General features: G+C 38.2%; 1 protein-coding gene across 2 annotated transcripts in view; it reads right to left on the reverse strand.

Annotated features, from left to right (window-relative positions):
* The window catches only part of TRIQK (triple QxxK/R motif containing), a 60,782-nt gene extending 52,763 nt beyond the window's left edge, over positions 1 to 8,019 (reverse strand). Inside the window, exon 1 of one of the 2 annotated variants that reach the window (XM_050971859.1) lies at positions 7,920 to 8,019. The gene's annotated coding sequence lies outside the window, so the exon portion shown is untranslated. The remainder of the gene's footprint in view (positions 1 to 7,919) is intronic. The other variant, XM_050971858.1, reaches the window with a different exon arrangement.
* Positions 8,020 to 20,884: the final 12,865 nt, after the last annotated feature.

Consider the following 20,884-nt stretch of genomic DNA (forward strand, 5'->3'; position numbering starts at 1 on the left):
AGGGGTTTGCACACGCCTTTGGCTAGCAGAAAAGCAGAATGTGTATTTTTGCCATAAAGCTTTATTCGGAGAAGGTGATTGCACTGCCTGAAATCTAGCCTTGTAAATGACATAAAACAATGAAAAACCTTCTAGAGCATACAGTAAAATGAGTTCAAATTGGTTTTCTTAAGAACACACCAACATCAGAAGAAACTACAGGTCTGTTCCCTTCTTGCTGCAATTGCCCAGTCTAGCCACTACCGTATCAATAGCTGTACAGCTCTGTAAGTAACTTTAAAAGTTTAAGGAGAGCTGGGTCAACTCCAAAAATGAAGCTAAGTTGCCTCCTCTTTTACCTTTCAGAAGACTTTATCCCACACACTCAGCTTTGCAGTTGTTCCCACACTGATCTATATATTTATTTTAATAAGGTGAGTAAATAAAAATGTGTAACAGTATAGTACAAGGGAAACACCCTTCCAGCTCTTCACTATTTCCAGCAATGCTCATAAATGTGAAGGCTCAAAACCAGAAAAGAGACAAGTTTGGTAAGAGAGTCATCCCCCGGGCTTTTTCCTACACACATTATTCCCTCCCCTTCAAGGTCCCCTCAAGGTAGAGTACATATTCTATAGTCAGCCCTTCTATGGTCAGGATACAGAATTTAACTAAGCCTATACAATATACATTACTTTTGTGCAATAAGTGACAGAATACAAATGCTTTGAATTCCTTACTCTGCATATATGGCTATGTTTTAGTACAACATCCACATTTACATCATAATTTCCACGGGTCTATATAAACATGCATGAAGATAAACAGGCCCTCTTCCCATGCAGAACTGGAAGAATTCACCCAGAAGCCTTGCTCTGTAAATTACTTCAGACGTATTTTAATGAAGCCATAAAAGATATTAGCAAGTGTGCCAGGAACTTTAGTTTTAAATTATTATGATCTGTTACTCTAACAGAAGTTATTAGTATAATTTAACCCCACTGGTGTACTTAAAATGAAAATAGTTTCAAGTTTTTTTCAATAGGCTTTGTCTCTATAATATTTTTTTTAGAAAACCCTCCCTCTTTAGCCTATTGGTCTCTAGCTTTGTATACATAGAAAGATACTAAAATAACCCAGGCTTTTAAATTATCCTCTTTCAGAATAAAAAGTAAGCATCAATCTAACAATGCTTTATTAACCTTTTCACTCCAAATTACAGAAAGATTCATTCATAAATTAAATAGCATGTCAAAAAATTCCAAGGAAAGCAACATCCATCCTTGCTTTTACCATTTCATGATTTCAGAATAAAAAAAAAAACCAGTAAACTATTAGCTGCTGCAATTCTTAGCAGCACCATTAAAACAATACTCAAATTTGTTGAAAAAACATATTCTTGAGAGCTTTTCATGCTGCATATATATACAGCAAAACAGAATCAATGCTTTTCATGTCCTCTGCAAAGCGAAGAATGACAAATTCAAACAGATTCAGCACAGCTTTGCCTAGGACACTAAACAGTATATATGTAGGAGGGCCCCTGCAGCAGCCAGGTGGGAGGGAGAGCTAACAGGGCTGGCTGAGGTAAGGCAGATGTGTGGTCAGAAACACCACAGCAAGCGTGAACCCAATCTCAAACCCACCTCCCAAGAGCAGTTCTACAAACAGAACTCTGTCCAGGACCTTCATCATGCTTTCAAAGTTTTCAGGACATGTTTTCCATCAAAATAAAACTAGATGCAACATTTCTGCACTGGTCTTATTATTCAAACCATGCTTCTACCTCTCCTAGGCAGCATGTTCTTGACACTGCCCTGCACTTGAATCCTCTTTGTCTACAGGACCTTCCACACAAACCTCTAAGTCTTCCCTCAGCCACACCTCTAAAAGATAAGAATTTTCCATTCTGCACACACAAATCCAGCATTCCTTGTTCCTTGGCCCAGGCACATTATCTACATTCTAACAGACTCATGTTACCATGATCTCAGCCATGCTTTAAACTTCATCCTTTCTTCATCAATCTAGCAATCACTGAACTATTCATTCTTTGCCACTATGCTTGTATGTTTACACATAGACAACTGACCAAAATGACAAGCACATCACACCTGATGCGAATGCTGGGACAAGTCCCCACCGGCTCTCAACCATTGCCAGTGGCCTCCCAGCCATTACTTCTGACTGCTGGCAGCTCAACAGCTCTTTATCCATTTTATTGTTACTGTACAGTTTGAATTTTAAAATTAATTTTAGTTGAGTAATAGTAAATCAAGGACCTAACCAAATTTAAATGTTAGCAATATAAATAGTGTGTTTTCACTTTGACAGCCAAGACACAAAAACAAAACAAGTAATCCACTGCTCCAGGTTAACAATTTCCTTTTGGCAAGAGTGTAAGTAATACATAACTGGTCTAGCAGTAAAGTAAGTCATGCAATCTTAATTGGAGGCAGTGTAACCAGCTCCTCACACAATGAGAGCAACACATCGCCTACTAAACAATTTCTATAGCATACATATTACGTGAAAGAAAGAACAATGGTTTTTAATATAAGCTTTTAGGCATGATCACTTCCAAAAGCAGACAAAAGTCAAGTGTAAGGAGAGGCGGTGATATGGTAAAGCCAAGCTTGGAAATATCCTCCACCCTGACTTGATACAGTGACAAATTTAAAATACAGGTAATTTAAAAAAAAAAAAAAAAGTTTTAAACATTTTTAACTCAAAACCACAGAGGAGTCTCTTCAACAAGCTCTGGGTATCTGAGAGGCTGTAAGATGTTGCTTACCCAGGTGCTTAACATGCCACAGTTTAGGAGGCTGTAAGAAAGGACAACAAAAGGGGATATGTTCTGTGCCCAGGACCTGATTCCCAGCCTCCACATCAGCACACAGCACCCTAAAAGGAACGCGAGCTCAGGTGAGGGAAGTGAACTGAGGGGCAGGTATTGCAGGCTCCTCCATAAGGACTGCAATCTCAGGTGGAGAGAAGCAACCAGCTGGCACCATCTTCAACTACAGCATTTAAGGCTTCTAGACTACATCTGTCAGAGCCATTTGTGAATAAATTTCAGCATAAGAGTTTGTAGAATTGAGAACTTCATATGTAAAGATTACAATGAAAACACAATAGATAAAAAGCACAAAAAGCTACACAGGCTGATTGATAATGTAAATGTGAGAGGGAAATATCATGGGTAAACGTAACCTTTTCTTCATTTACACCACACAGCACACCCAGGGAGAAAACAACTGAGACTTCGAAGCCTACTACATTTGCAACCCAATCTGTTTCCCCAATATAAAAAACAGCTCATGATATAAAAGGTTATTATTTTGTTTCACTACTTATTTTATTTTAATAGAAATACATGAGAATTTAGCTTTCTGGCTAGAGACAAACAACTACAGAGAATGCAACCCCATTTTAAATTTGTTGTCTTACCTAAAACTAGAAATAACAGCATTAAAAAGTGACAACAAATTTGTGAAGAAAATGGGGGTTTCACCTTGTCCTCTGGATTTTAACTTTCCAAGTATCACTCCCAACACTAACCTACTGCCATCATTTGCTCTTTTCCCCTCTCACATTTGTCCTTTCTGCCATGACTTCTCCACCATAAGTTTCTGCTGTCAGAACAGTCTTTCCTTATTTATTCATTTTATCAGCTCAACGTCTAGCCCTGGATTTCTACTGCACCCTTCCTTTCCTATCTCCGATCCTTCTTTACAAACCCTTCTGGGTTTTACATTGGCTAATTCATCAGCCTTTCTTCCCAATTCTGCCTCTTTTTTGATTGTAAAACACACTGAGTGAAGGATGAATACAAGAACAATCACAACATATGAATGAACAATATTTTGATGATGTATGTATTATATTTAAAACTGCAAAAAATCTCAGGACACAATAAACTGTATTGTGCAAACCTCCACTGTATCACTGCAGTGTGTGTTTAGAAAGCCAGAATCAAACTTTAAAAATCACTAATGATGATTTTTGCCCTGTGGCTAAAAAAACACAAAACAAATGAGAAACAAAGGAATTAGCACTGTCCCTGTCAGGAATGCCTCAAGTATTTACTCAACTCACTGATTACAGGGGTATCTGTGCACAGCTAGTGATATAAAAGCACCTGGGATTCTGTGACATTTTCCCATGACCTTCAAACAAAATTCTAAAGAATAAAAATGTATCAGGAATCATAGGCTGTTGCAGATAATTCTGTGATATTAAAGCTGCATTAATGCAAGTTCTATTTGAAAACACACATGCAAGAACACACATTGTTCTTCTTTCACAGCCATGCCAGTGACCATCCATGTTTGTCATTACATGCAGCAACAGCTCCTTGCTCTACAGCAAACACCACTTTTTTTCTAGAACTACCTTTCCTTCCTATTTTCTTTTCAAAAGGAAAAAAAATTGTTATCTGCTTATTTTGTGTGTCAAAAAATACTTCAAGAATAAACCTGATTATTAAAGAGCTATTAAGAGACACTGTTTCTTCATCTCCTCTACCAATCACGCCCCAAGGTTTATGTTGTACTTAATACTGCAGTGATGTGTAAGATCATCAGGTTAGTTAACTAAAAGCAGTTTCAACTGCGCCTATGATTGATCAACTATGGGACTATTAAAACATTAAAAATGTTAATCTTTGTAATAATCTCCTGAAAAATTTTTATATTAATTTAAACCATGGATCATTTTAATATTTAATTATTGCAGACTTCAATTGGAATGAGGATAGCCATTCACTGAAATGCACTTCATTTTTTATTTTGAAAAATGATCAGCTAGTATTTATTTTGTAAATCTCTTCACATATTTTCCTCAAGCAAAGTAAACCTGCAAGCAAATGAAAAAATCCACAAGAGCAGAAAAATTTAAGGCAGAGTTTGGGTCAGAAAACATTGACTTTCACACTCCTGTTTCCCAGGAGTAACTGCATTACAAGAGTGGTAGTGTATGAGAGTCAGAGGACTGGGGGAGACTTCTACTGCAAATGGAAATGACTGCCTTCTTTGTCTACATCTTAAAATCACCTATGTTGCATTCTCTTCACATATCTCATAACGTGTAAACATAATAATTCACTTTTTCTTCACAAGTACTTAACAGAGTGTTTTTTAACAGGCAACCTAATTTTGCCTGTTAAAGAACTCAATTTTATTAGCCCAATTCCTAGCCTCTCCTATAATTCACAGCTTGCCTTGTTTAATGCAAAATTTAGATTAATATGTAAATATCCCAAAGAAAGAAACCAAACAACTTCCTAGTCATGATAAAAATTCACAGAAATGGTAAAATTCTAACTGCAATTAATAGTAATTAGTCTTCATGGTATTAATTAATTTTGAAAAGTATTTAAAATTATCTAACCAAAACTAATTAATGGTCTAGAGAAACAAATTTCACAGAAAAATTCAAGGTATCTTCACTGCACTGCAAAAACAGAATCCAAAGAAAATGACTCTTGTCTTGTTTTCTTTGTCGGGTCTACTAAAACTGGATGTTCTCTGGAGCTACTGCCACTGTACACTGAGCTTCAGATGCTGTTTAGACTGCACTGCAGGAATTTGGCTGAAATATTTGAATTAAGTAAATCCTAAAAATACCCCCTGAGCGGTACCAGAGGTTAATATATTAGCTTACATGACTAGACTTCATTCTGTATTTTTCACCAATAGTGAGGTAGAAGATTTCCAAACTGGCACACAAACTGGCTTCCTAATCTGAAGAGGCTGCAGAGTCTAACAGCAAGAACTATCGAAATCCAGAACAAGCAGAAGTGAGTGTAGCATCTTACAATGCATGTAAACTTACTCTGCATAGTTCAAATTCATGGAAAAAATCCCACAAGTAACCAAGCAAAAACCAGCAATAAAGGCACTGCCTTTACTCCCAATTTTATGAAGAAAGTATGTATCTCCTTACATATTATCTTTCTCTAAAGTATGTTCTTAAGGAACAACGTATGTAAAAATCCTGGGCATTCAATGTGATGCAGTAATAAACTCTGGAACTCAGTTGCTTGTGTCTGATATGGAAGGCATAGTCCTGTTTATATGACTTTATAAAAGCCACATATATGTCTTTGTACAAAATTCAGTGTAAGACTTAAAGCTAAATACATAAGGAACTTTACTACTGCTGATATGCATCTCTGCTTTAGTAATCTGATTTGAAGTAATCTTTCAAAACCTAGATGTCTGAAGAGCTCCCACATTTGCATTGAGAAAGTATTTTCTGTATTGTTTTTGCAAATGCAAAATACTATTACAAACAAGTAAGTTTGTTGCAGAACATTGTGGTAATCTCTTCTTGGCTACACAAATCAAATTCACACAATTCCCAAGATTGTTGATGGACCTTTTGAGGTCATCTACTTGTGCTCATCTATTCCTGCTCAACCAGGTTTAGCTAGAAGACTTATAAATAAATTGTATCTGATGTAGACTTAAATCTTTCCAACTTTCACAATGACATATAATAAGTCCTAGATGATAAATTGAATTAATGAGTGATGAAAGACAATCATGTCAACAAAAAAACTGGCCAAATTTTTCTTTAGGCAAGCAGACAAGCTATTTTCTGAACAATTGTTTGTCTCCAGCCCATTTTGTACTGAAGAGTGAAGTGATTCAGCCAAGGATGACATGCCAAACCACAGTACTTAAGAAATGGTTCAATTTTTCAATGGTACAGTTTCCCACTATAGAAATACATCTTTAATAGCAGGTATCCTTCCACTCTGATTAGCTCTTTAGGAATGAGCCTGGGCCTCAACAGGAACTCAAAACCTATGACATGCAATTGAATTACTGACTGTGAAGTTGTGTGCTGCATATGCCACCCAATTACACCATAAGCTCTTTCAGAATGGGTTTCTGATACTACTATGATCTGTCCTTGTAACTGTGTGGGCTGACGGAAGGTGGAGCAGCTTGAGAGCCACATGAAAGTGTGGCAGAGAATCCCCTGCCAACACTTCACATTTAGAAGTTTTTGCACCTCACATGTTCTCACATATTTCTGTCCAGGATTTTCTGAGCACAGGCATGACCAGAGCACTCTGCAGAGAACACAAAGGAGTCCAATGTACCCGGAACACATCACGCCTGTAAGGCAAACATAGCCAGCTCAACACATCGGGTTGGATCAGATTTACTGCACACCACAGCCGGCCGAACACACCCAGCACTACATGGCCCGGTCTCACTGCACGTGGGGGGTCAGCACACACAGAGCAGCAGATTGTCCAGCTCCAGACACCCTAAAACCTCACACAAGACAGAGTTTCGCACACACGCCTAACCACGGGCCAGCGGCATGTGAGCAGTCGTGCTCACGAAGGAAAATCGCGAGCTACCCTCCCATGGAGGAACTGCGGGCTTCGGCCAGTTCGGCCCCGCTGGCGTGCCCGGGCCAGGCCTCGAACACAGCCCCGCCGAGGACACCTCGGTGAGGGGTTTGTTTCCCTCCAGTTTGGCTGCCTGGTCAGAGCCGTAATTCTTCGAGCACGGAAAAGCAGCTCTGGCAGTCGAGGGGTCCCGGCACGGTGAAACGAAGCACCAAACGCGACCGCAGGACAACCCAGCACGATAGACATTCCCGCCCACGCCCAATATGGCGGCCGCACAGCCGACCCTCTCCCACCCCAGCCCCTTAAGCCCGCGCTCCGGGGGCGGGGCCGCCCGGATTGACAGCGCGCTCCGGCCAATCGCAACGCCGCGCGCTTCCCGCCGGCCAATGGCAGGGCGGGCCCGCGGCGGTCAGCGGGCCGGCCGCGCGCGCCGCCGGTGCGAGCCCTCCCTGCCCGCGGGCCAATGGCGGCGCCCCCGCGGCGCGGGAGGGGCCGGGGCCGGGGCAGCGCCCGTTCGGGCCCGGCGGCCGCGGCCGCTCGCCCGCCCCGGGACCCGGCGCGGTACCTTGGGCCGAGCGGCAGAGCTCCGCCTCCTCCCTCCTCCTTCGCTGGGGCGACTTCCTGCGCTAGCGGGCCTCCCGCCACCTCCTGCCCGAGCGTCCCCGCCTCCCAGTCCCGCCCGCTGTGCCCCGGCCCCGCGGCGCTTGCGGTGGCCGGGTGGCTCCCGCTCGCCTGTGGCACTCGAGTGTGTTGCAGGGTTTTCCAGGGAAGCTGCTGTGTTGCTCCAGACTTGTAGAGTGAAAACAAATTAGCCTCTTTCACACTGTAGAATCACAGGATTGTTTGGGTTGGAAGGGACCGAAAACAATCATCTAGTTCCAGCACCCCATCATCACAAGGCAAGTGGGAATTTAGATTCGAAGTCCTAAAAACAAAACGCATGGAAAATTATGAACTCCAGCAGGTATTCTCCGGGTACCTTGAGACGGGGCTGGATCTTCTGCAGCAGATAATTCTTTTATTTCTGTGCAAGAAGCAAGCCACTGACTCTCAGAAGAGGTTACTGATCAGTATTGAAAGTACATGCCTCGATTCTTGCGAAGTGCCACTTGTTGACCAAATGTAGCGCTCCCTTGTAAGGAAAGATACACAGAAAAAGAAATATTTGCATTTGTTTACCTCTGCAACTTTGGTAGTGAAAGCCGTACACAGGTGAACTTTCCCATCTTTCTAGATGACATGGAGAATGAGCCTGCAGAAAAGTTATTAGTCAGAGTTTGTGTCTGGCATGCATACCAAACCACAGTTTTCTCCAGTCATTTCTATGGCAAGATTAATAGACCCCTTAAATGATATGACTTTCATAGAAGAATAGCCTGTCCTGATTTTGAGTCACGAGGCAAACTACCTTTTTTGTATCCTTTTGTATCTCACACAGAGGATATTTAGCTGCTTTGAATGTGGCAGTTCACTGGACGCAACATTACGTTTTCTTCCCAAGAAATCTGGTGCCCCTCTGGGACTGGAGTTGCCACAATCATCAAGAGCACCTTCTGATTTTTCTGTGTTCAGAATTTTCAACAATAATTTTATTTCATCCATACTCCTAATGGTAGGGCGGAAACCGTATATGTGTAAAATAGTTTAATATTTCATTTTGATTCCTTGTTTTAATATGATTGATTCACTTAAACCCAAGTCACAGTTATGCTCATGGATTTTTGCATATGGTATTATGAAAAAACAGCAATCACATTCAAACAGGCATTACATGTGATTTTTGACTGTAGAATCACAACCAGAAAAATTCCATGAAGAAATATCAGGATCAGTGTTCTTGGCTACATTATTTTGTATTATCTGAACCACTGCTGAGGACTTTGTCCACGTGAGTCTTAGTAGCAAAATACATCTGGTTCTAGTTCAGTTTCACCTAATTTGACCTAATCACAATATTCATTTCACTACTCAGTTGTTCTTCTAAGTAATAAACCAGTGTATGCCCAGCAGCCTTTATACTAATCTGTAAAAAAGCCATAAGGAATTATGACTTCATGAAAAAGAGCTCTATAAGCACTGAGATGTTTTCATCATTTTAGTTTCACTTTTTCATGTCTTCATTCTTAATCCTCATTTTATGGGAAGATTGTTTCCAATTTTTGTGATTTTTTTCTGCAAGAAGGGACTCACTCTGGTCAGAATGGAATGGTCAGAAGGGCAGTTGACTTTTAGACAATGAAGTGCTACTGACAAGCTTGCTGTGTTTAGTGGGATTAGAAGCAGCCTGGGTGGAGTATATGTGTTCTAGGATATTTTTTATCTATCTCTTATGGGTGGTGATAGAAGAGGGATATCATTACTATTATGTGACGCTAAATGCAATGTATGTCAGTTAGAGAGGGATTTTTGTTGACCTTGCCACACCCATCAGTTTGCTGTCATATCCCTGGATCTGATTAGTGTAAAACTCTAAATGTATTTTTAAATTACATAGTTTTATTTCACAATTTTTTAAAGCAAATAATCAGCAATTGTTTTCAGTGACTGTCTTCTACTGGATTTTTCTCCTGTTTTCATTCTTTCATAAGATCTTTGGCTTCTTCTGATAATTTGACAAGAATCTGTCTTTTTTTCCTCATCATATGCAGTGGTTTTTAAGTTTCTGATTTGTGAACCTGTTCTTAAGAGAAGTGTAGTTGAGCCCATTGAAAATAGGTTTCCTTTTTTATTTATCTTTTGCAAAGCTCCAAGAAGCCATTCCTGAGCTTTTAGAGTTTAGTTACTTTAGGTAAAAGGTTGGAAAATGATGCTCAACATCTTTGTTCCAAGTTGACAACACAGATTAAATTAACATACAGAAAACTATCTCCCTGAAGTGCATCAACTTGTCTACTGTCTAACCTGATGTCTCCTAATGTATGTCTAAACACCAAGTTAAGTTCAAAGATGTGAAACAATGTTCTTAATTATTTTTGTTCTATTAATTTTCTTATCACCAAGTAAGAGTTTTTTCCCATCACTTAAACTGAACTGTAGCCAGTATTGCCAATAAAACAGGTATTTGATTTGGGCTACTATTCAGACTAACATTGAACCTCTCAGGTAATACTTTACTTCAGAACTTCTACAAGGTACAGTATTCCCCATCTAACCACAAAGCTAAAACTCTCTTCATGCTCCTGTCACTTCCTAACAATGTAATTTCTGGTTGCTTTGACAGGTACAGTCTTGCTCTTCTCATACCCAACCAGAACTGCTACTGAAAGAACTAATCACCTTAGCTCATTCCATTATCCATGTAATTCCTCACTTTGCATCTCTCCAATGTCTCCCTGTGCTGGCTCTGTACGCACTATGTCTTCATTTTCAAATCCTTTCTTCCATCCTGTCTTGTTTTCACTTAGCTTTTATATGTAATTTCTCACCTCTGCCTAATAAAGAATTCTGATTCAGCTACTTTTTTTTTTTGTTTTTTTTTCTTTTTAGTAGCCTTGTTTTGCTTTCCTCAGTGTCACTGTTTCTCTCAAATGCATCCAAAAGAGAGCTATAGTAACTTCATGCTGCTGGTGTGCTGTGCCTACTCCTATCATGCTTGACACCACTATCCCTAAAATCAGGCATTCCTAGAATCCCTGCAGCACAGCCCCAGACAGCTGTCCTTACCCATGCTTCCTGCAGGGATAGGAGGGTTATGGAGCCCATCCTCTGTTCTTCCAGCCTTCCAGCTGAAATTCTCAACATGATGCCAGTCATGATGGATGGTGCATTTTGTGACACAGACAGCCTGCCATTAGGAGAAACCCATTTCATTGAACCGTCCCATGGTAATGACTTTCAGTGGCAGACTGACCTGGGCTGGCTCAAGTCAGCATGCTGGAGGTGAAAGGCTTTGTATTCCATTACCAGACTCTGAGCCATCAAGTCTGCTCCATCCCACCCCTACTTTAATCTGTATTGATAGACTTGGTAGCATTTTCCTAAATGCTGTCATCCATACAGATGTCTGCCGTTGTTTGGTTGATGTGGTCAATCAATACTACATTAAATGTTGCCTTCAGTTTACCCTTAGTTGTCTAAAGTAGATGTGATGTTTTCATTATTTATACATCTATGCCATTAAATTATGCATTCCAGATTAAAAGAATAAAAGACTTGTATACATTATTATTATTTTTCTGGCATCAACTTTTGGATTTCTGTGTAAAGAAATTAATCTCCTATCGGAGGGGGAAATGGGGACTGACAAGCTCTAGCTCCTGTTGCCTCTGGGATGTAATTATGCTTGCAAATACAAAACCAGAAAAAATCATAAGCTTAACACAGTAGACACTCTTGAAAGTTTCATCTCAGCGTGAAGCTATGTTTTAATTATTATTTTTGTCTGCATTGTTCAGATCGACAGTGCACCAGCTAGAGTAAGTGCTTATCCTAGTTAATTCTTCATGAGACTTATGTCACTGGAAGATGCATTTAATTTATTTCCTTTTGCTTTCCTTAAGCTGGCACAGACTAAGTGGTTATCTATAAACATTCCACAAAGATTTTACTACTTTAGGGCCTGTTGAGTCAATAGGAAGCATCAAAGGTCTTTGGAACAGGCCTTGTTACAAGACAGAAGTAAGCTGTGATTTGTTTGGGAACCTTGAAGAATAAAGAAGGAAAAACTCCTTATTTGTACTCTAAAATATTAACAGATCTCTCTATATGGTAGTGATTTTCCACTCTTATGAAGTGAATTGGGATACTTAGACATCCCCGCTTACCTCCAAAAAAATTTTATATATATATATATATACACACTATATATGTTTGTGTGTATATATGTACATACATCCCCACATATTTAAATATGTATGTCCTGATTCCAACTGAAGATTGGTAGCATTATAATAAAATCTTTTTCTGCTGCAATTTCTGCTTGCAAAGATTATTCTACATAACACAGAGAATTACCTATGTAAAACATAGTTGTTATACCTGAAGAGCTGTCATCTCTGTTGTGGAAGAAGATGTTCTTATTTGCTGATTTAATTAGGTAATTACAATTATGTATTTCATTTTGGGGGAAATAGCATGTTTTAAAAGTTACTGTGACACTAGTTTGGTTAATTTTCTTTAAGAAAGTTAACCTGCTAAGTATCAGAATAAAAGCTATCTATTACAGGATCAAATAAAAAGCTCAACTTCCAAGAATGAATGTGGATTTTGCAATGCCAGAATCAACCTAAGAAATGCACTGCCTCCAAATATTAGTGTTGTCATCTAGAAAACTAAAACCTATATAAAATTTTATAAATTATTTGTAATATATTTTGAGATCCATACTCTCCAAATGACATGATAGTCCCAAATTATTAGGCTGATACAGTTAAGGCTATTTGTAAATATTTTTTCTCACTTAATGTTTGTTTAATGTGGACTTAATGTGTGTTTAATGTGTTAAACTTTTATATAATCAATACATTTTATGGACAGTTGACAAAATGATTCGATTAAATGATTACATGATACAGATCAAAGTAGGTTTAGTTCCTACAGTTTTGTCTCACTCCTCCTGACACGTATTCCAGAGAAAGTTTAGCTTGTCACAGGCAGCAGTTCAATGCATTCTCCAGATTCATAGTTTACATCAGAAGAGAATGTTCTTCTCTCTTTATCAGAGAAGTTTTCAGCATCTTTTCTCTGGGAAGGTGCTTATATACTGTAATCAGACCAGAAAGTAACCCTACTTTTAATAAACTGAGGTTTGGGAAGTTATGCTAAGATTTCTTATCACTAGGAATTTCCATCAGCTCTCACATAATTTTTACAGGTGTCTGCTTTGGTCTGCCTAATTTATCAAAATGCTTTCCAAAATACAGATGATAGGAGTCCATGATTTTTTCAAAAAATTATCCCATCAGTGACAAATTCAGAATTAAAGCATGTCATTAATCCTGGAAGTTACTTTTTTATCCAACAAGTAAGCATGTGCTTTGTCAAGGCTTTGCTTTGGCAAACTGCATTGAATCATTTGGAAGCAGTGACCATAATAGTTTAAAACATCAGTTTTTGGACTAAAGCTTTCCCCCTTTCTAAGTATCACTTGTAATTTTTTGTTTGGCTTCACTTAAAAATGGTTTAATGATTCCAGACCAGCAGTGGATTTTTAACACTCTTTTAATTTCATCCTCAATGTTATTTTCTATTGGCCAACATTTTTGTTCTCATTTTTTTAATAAAAATGAGTTTCTGTTCCTAACTGGAGCTTTGGCAAAAACCTTAAAGCCTCTGTGGCTCACTGTCATTCCCAGAAAAACCTTATTAAAGTGTGTCTTCAATAATAGCTATTTTTTTGGTTCACTGTCTGTTTCTTTAATATCTTTAATGCGTGCTCTACTGATTTGTTACTAGAAAAGTCACCCTTCACCATTTCTTCCCACAAACACAAGTGGACTGACAAAATTCTGTAAAAAGTCTAATAACAAAATTCACAATTAGAATTTTTAGCTTGACAGCCTCTGCCTACTTATGGCTTGTGCTGTGACTACAGGCCACTGAAGTGTGAGAGCATCTTCAGGAGTGTCCTTTTGGCCATTTTTGCTGCTGGTCCTTTTCCGTGGTTGGGAAGGATGACAGGAGAAGTGGTGGCAAGAGCTCTTCAGCCACACAGGCACCAGCTCACTCGCTGTGTGTCTGGCATGCTGTTCCTGGCAAGGCTGCCCATCCCAACACCTTTTCCCTTTGGTAATGATTGACACAAGACAGAAGGATCCTTCCTAGAAAGATCCTGGCATCACCTGTGAGGGAAAACAGATGGGATTTTTACACAGCCTGAATTCAAGAATAATGTGAATGCTTTTTCTGTCAGCACTTCAAACCACTAAAGAAAGTACAGAGACAACCCAGGTTTCCTGGCTGGCCACGAGTCCAAAGATGTAAGGTGATGAGGTCCAGAATTCCCCTTCACTGAGATATGGCTTTGTGGGTGTCAGTCTCCCCTGTGTCTAAATGTTATCAAACCCAGAGTTCAGACACTGAATCTTAACAGCAGAGTAGTAGACAGCATTCATGGAGAGCATCCCTGTTCTCCTCCTTGCTTTGCAGTGCTAGAGCAAGATTAGAGCAGTAAGAGGCTGGAACTTCTCAAACCTTACAAATAATGGCCAAGCACTGGTCCAGTTAACTGAGACAATACTGAACCAAAGTGATGCAGCTGTGCACTGTAATGTTTTATCCTATCTGCTATATATTGAGGCTCTTCTTGATGCTTCCTTGCTTTAATGGCTACATGGATTTAATTTTTTTTTAATGAGATTTGTATCAGAATTATCTGAATATAAGCTAAAATTACCTTAAAAGGATATTCAAGATTAGTACAGCCGAGTGAGCCATCTTTTCAATATCTTTATTCAAATAAAACATGTACCAAAAGGAAGGGCAACCAGATCTGACTGGAATTACTTCAACACATATTGTAAATACATCCTTACTGATAGTACTAATGATATGTTGAATTATGCATTATATAAATACACAACAAGAAAGATATTTTTTGCCTGAAAATATATAAAAATGAGCTTTGTATAACTCTATGAGCTAGTGTCCAACAACTAAAAAGTGGGTCAGTTTCAAAGGGGGTAATTAGCTCCCAAGGAGCTGTAAAAAGGTGTCAACACCAGTGTAGAATAAAATATGAAAAAACACGCCATTGCATAATAAGAAGCTATTTCTTAAACATCAGTTGTAAAAAAAGTCTTAAGTAGCTCAAAATAACTGGAAAATTCATGGTTCAAACCCAATCTGTATTTATAAATAAAATACTGGTTTCTCAAAAGATCAGGAATTAGGATTAACTTTCTACTGCAAAATCTTTTCCAGGATAATTGAATTCTGTAGTGACAAAGAGAAAGTACATGCAGATAATTAATTAGCAATAATTCAGCATGGAGAATTAATACTTACTCTACATAATAAGGTGAAAGGTAGTATAGCTGAAAACGCTATTATTCTTAATTATGGATATTTTTGTGCATATTATTCTTTCATCCAGTATCAAGTATTTTCATTCTTATTGAAATATTAATTCCTGAGTTATATGCAGAAATTCTCATCCTGCAAACATTTATGTATATGTTTTATATTATACAATCTAGTGCTACGTTAAGACAAATTCTAGCTTCTAAGGGCGTCAGTTTTCAAGCGCTTCTTTTAAAAATCAGCTTAACATAAAAACAGTTTTTCCTTCCTAACAGGCTGAACATTTTCACATTAACAGAATAAATAATAAATTAATGTGACAGATGATAGGATAAGTATGAAGACTGAAATGCTGCATTTACAGCTTTAACATGTTTGAGAAAAACCTGGTCAAAACCATTTTATGAACAGAAAATTTCTATTTCCCTTTTGGTGTAAATTGTCTTTACTGTGGAAAGAGGAGTACTACTGGGAGCAGATAATATTTTTTAAAAAATCTGTTTTTCTAGAATGAATGCTTTACTTTTTCAGATTCATAGCCTGAGTCTGAAGAGTCTTTTTCTAACCCTAATCATGCAAGTGATGTCATAAAAAGTAACTTTTTGTATAAGTTTTAATCACATATATTTCAAATCTCAAGTAGGCTGTTCAGACAAAACACTGTTTAGAAGACCCTATTATACCATGCAGTAGTGTGTGATGAGGAGATGCTACATTTATTTTAGGAGAGAAAAAAATCTGTATTTCATTTGTTACACTGCTAACTTCACTTTAGGTAATTGCATTCAGCTTTATTATTGCCCAGAGCAATAACTGATTGTTAGTTATTGAAGTCTGAAATGATTTTCCTCATTTCCCAGGGGAATCTGGAGATTTACATGGTGCACAGCAGTAACTAATAGATATAATCTGGTCATAATGTAGCCCTATAATGTGTTATTTACTTGTTGAGAACATGGATGTTGAACATTTTAACATTTCCTCAAGAAGTGTTGCAGATTTTACTCATGATATGTGAACTTTAATTGTGTACTACTCTTATTTTCACAATGGTTGCAATGCTAGAAGCCATTAGAAGGTATATAGAACACTGGGATCACACACCTGTACTTACCCAGCTGCACAGGAACTTGAACACGTTTTATTCTCAATTTCTAAAATGTACACACATGAGTTAAAAATAAACTAGGATAAGTAAATTTCATCAATGAGTTTGACTTGGAATACTATGGAAAGGTGATTACATTGGAACAGAGAAAGGAGCACAGCTTGCTTTTCTGGCTCTCCTCAGAATTATTTGTATTAATTTCAGTCTCAGTGGATGTGCAACCTGGAGTGTTTTAAGTAGCTGTGTGCATTGTTTTATGAATGTCTTGTGCTATTCTGTAGCCAAAGGACATTGAGGGTGTGCAGTCACAAGCAAAATGGATGTATTCTGGAAGCATCAAATGTTTTAAAGATGGGATTAAGGTGCCTGAACTTGTGCATCTAATGCTATTTTGCTTGCTGTGGTGTATTAAGAGCCTGCCCCCCAGGACCATCATATAAGGCACAGAGCCTGCAGGATTTTTGACTTTGGAAGCAGCCAAGTGAAGTACCTTAGGGCATATCAGATGTCTTGTGACACACCTTTGTAGTCGACAAACTAGCCCTCTGAAAATCTCCTGCATTTATTCAGTGCCCAGAACAAAGGGCCCCAAACTAACTCCAACTTCCTTTAAGGCAGTAAATAAACCTTAAACAGCAATTGCTTCAAACTCATCTGTTCTGTGTCTTCCTTTGAACCACATTCAGAAATAGGGTCTTAGAGAAAGAAGAAGAAGCTGTTCTGTAAACTTGGGTTCATTCTGGCTTTCTTAAAATGCTGTTTTGAGGTTACAGTAAAATGAACTGTTAATGTTAGATAAACAAACCAATAATATGAAGTAAAGCAATCTTAGCCTAATAATATATAATAACCATGCAAGTATGTTATACATTATACTCAAGTAAATAAAATACCAACTGCTGATTGTATAATAGTGGTAAACATGTTTTATTAAAGTAGGTTTTCCTTTCCATCAAATATGAATGTTTTATGAAGGTTTCAAAGTATTCCTCATGGAATCATTAAGGAATCTGTTCTTCTCTCAGTCCTCGGGGGATTTGTGACTGTTATTCACATTAAATCTAATGAGAATTACTGACATAAATACCTGGTGCATCAAGAGGCATCCAGGCTCTTAATCCTTAGCATCTTCATCATCCTTTCTGCACAAGCTCCACCTCTTCCCAAGCTGCTGCTGCTTCCATTCCTAGTGCTCATTTGCTCAAACAAAAACATTCCTGCTAATGTGGGAGTGAGTATTTTCTTTAGTGAGGAAGATTGCTTGAGGAAAATCCCCCTCTTCGACTAATTGTGGTGTGTGCTTTCTTTTGTGCTAGAGACAGATACTATTCCACACAGCAAAGATCTGGATGCCATTTTTAAGTTTTATTGGGATCTGTATTGGCTGGGGAGGGAATCAGTGCTGTTCCTGCTCTCTGGATTCAGCTCCAGACTGTTTATTGTCAGGGTGGGAGATGAAAGGCAAGAGAGAAGGAAGAAAGCAGTAAAGTGAGGACTGCAGGAGAAAAGGAGGGGGAGTGAGAAAGGACAGGATGGATCTGTGCTCTGATAAAAACAAAATATACAATTAAGAGTTCAAAGCCATTCCTTCCCAAACAGCAGTGAGAAAGAGCAAAATAAATTAAATACAAGCAATACCATCCTCCCTTGAAACACCAACACTTACTATACTCCCTCCCTCTCAAAACACAGAGCAAACACCCAGATCTGTGTCCTGGAGTTAAGTGTCCCTTTAAAGCTTACAACAGCTGTTCAACATGAGATGCTCAACCCACAGTACCCTCTCTATCTCAAAGCACAGTCCAGAAGGAAGGTGCTTCTTTTTTTGAAGCCTTCCAATGCCAACCTAAATTCACTGCTTCATCTGCATCTGCACAAACTATAAATAAAAACACTTGAAGCCAAATAACTGGATTCCAATGGGTAATCTTACACATTATGCTTTGACGGATCACTGCTGATAACATGTACTGAAAATGTCACATTTCACACTAAAGCCTTAGGTAACTCCTGCTCTGGACCATCAGCCAAGGCCACATACATAATTACTAACAGATTATGGCTTGAAATTTTTTTTAAGGATTTCAGTCAAAATTAAAATTACTTAATCTCTCCAAATCTTGTAGGGCCATTCTTTTTCCTGTGTCTTCATCCTGATATATTTCATCATTGTGCTATGTTCTCTGCTAGTTCTTTTTCCTGTCCCCAGTCACCTCCCTGAAATTCTTCCCTTCATTTTGTCCCTGGACTTGCATATTATAGAAAGGTGCTATATTAAAGACATTTCAAACTTCTGATGCTGGCTGTTACAGCATTACTTCTGCCCTCACTAATCCCAGTTCTCACACATTGTCTCATTTAAATTATACAAGGTTTTTCTAATAAGATTTTTTTACCGATAAGTAAAAAAATCTACACAGAACTAGAAGATTTTGAGAACTTGTCATACAATAGCTTACCTCATTAATTTACTGCCTCTAATTGTTGTCCTCATGCATTTTTCCTATAGCCACACCTATGCTTGTCTGTCTAGATCAGAACAGCAGCTCCCAGTCTTTAATCAGAACTCTCTTTTCTATTCTGATTACAAATCCACCATTATGTGTTTGTCATAGCCCCCTGCTCATCCACTTTGGGTTCTCTTCTGAAGACACTCTTCTGCAAGATTCATCAGCTATGTTCCAGAAGAATTAGGTGAACGTGGAACAGACAAGGAAAAGCTTTGGATACTGATGTAAATAAAATATATTTTGTATGGCAGTGGAATAAAAAACTTAAAGTTTGGTAGGGTAAATGCCCAGGAAATGGGAATGGCTGGTAGGAAAACATTTAAGCCAGATGATAAAGGTAGTCAAATACCAAAAGGAGAATGGTAATACTTTCATGGAAGAATAATACAATGGTAAAATTTACCATAGGTAACTTCTATTTTTTTACTAAGAAGATTTCTAACCGTTTGGGAGCAGAAGGACTGGAGTAACTTTCAATTAAAGCATTATTAACAAGAAATCTGACCTTTTTAAAGACAGGCATTAAGAAAAGGCCCTGGTGCTTGGATAGCCAGGAGGTAGACTTAGTGATTTTTATTTATAAAAATCCAGGGATTTTTATTGTTCCTTGCTTTTTTTCACTGACCTTGAAAATGTATCTGTGAATTCCTGGATCTCTTTCTTGGGTGCTGAATGAGCTATTATCTCTGCTCTATGGCTTTGTGTTGGTACCTCCCAGTTTATTCAAAGTGCTGGTAACATTTCCTCCTCTAAACACATCTACCTGATAAGATTGAAGACATATTTTTCTATTTTAAGTGTATTAGAAAAATATACTTAATTTAGTGGTCTTTGTTAACTTCATTACTAAGCAAAGTAGGAATCAAAATGCACAATTCTTCCTAATGTAAAGAACTGACACTCTATCTTGGTAAAACCAATTTTATTGAAGCTCCAACAAACTGTTAGATAAATATGTCAATACTGTACATGCCCTCTTTGGTTTGCAACCATGTACCTGTTTTGGACAGATTGACTCAACAAATAAGGCAAGTACACATTAATTGTATTGACTGTCAGGGGAATAACATATCAAATACATATACAAAAATAGATTACATTTTCAATAAAGAAACCAGGACCTATTAAAATCAGCTTCTAAAATTAGCTGTTCAGTGCTTACTGCTGTTTGATACTCTCAGACTGTGTGTTAAGAGTTAAGAGCAGTTATTGGCTCCTGCATTTCCAGAAGACACTTCATTAGGAAAAGTGTTTTCTTTCAGAGGCAATGGAAGTTTCCACCATTCTGCTTGTCCATCAAGGGCTGATAAACAGGTCATCAGCTACTAAACCTGCTTGTGCAGAATGGGAGAAAGTCCTATTGAATTGAGTTTACAGAACCTTATGATATTAGTAATTTTTGTTGCAGCTCTGATTTCTCAGAAATTGTTTCATTATCTCCTCACATCTTTTGCCCACACCTTTCTTCAGGGTTTGCACTGAAATATCTCTGTGTGTTTCCTAACATACTCCATATGGACACCTACAGTCAAGACCTTTATATGAACAGTCATAAAAATTTCCCTAGACCTTGACACACAAATTCTAACACCCTATCTGATACAAAGCCTTCGGTATGGTCTTCCATTAAACAGCTCAGGACAACAAGATATTTTGATGGTGATGGTAGGGAAACTGCTGCAATATTTTGGTAATATCTTACATATTGTTATTTGGCAAGGTGAGCCGCCACAGCAGGATACAAGAGCTTTCAGGAAAGAAACATCACTGTCCCTGGGTACATGCAGGCATTCTGAGCCATTTGTACACAGGGTGTTACCTAGTCTTCCTCCCATGTTTTACCTTGTAGGCTGCACTATTTGTTTAAAGTATGAGATTGCAGTTCTTATTACTATAATTTTTAATTGACCTTTTCACAAATAAAAATGAACTACACAAAAATTATGTTTTTCC

This window comes from Serinus canaria, chromosome 2, assembly GCF_022539315.1.
Source record: "Serinus canaria isolate serCan28SL12 chromosome 2, serCan2020, whole genome shotgun sequence".
Taxonomy (NCBI): domain Eukaryota; kingdom Metazoa; phylum Chordata; class Aves; order Passeriformes; family Fringillidae; genus Serinus; species Serinus canaria.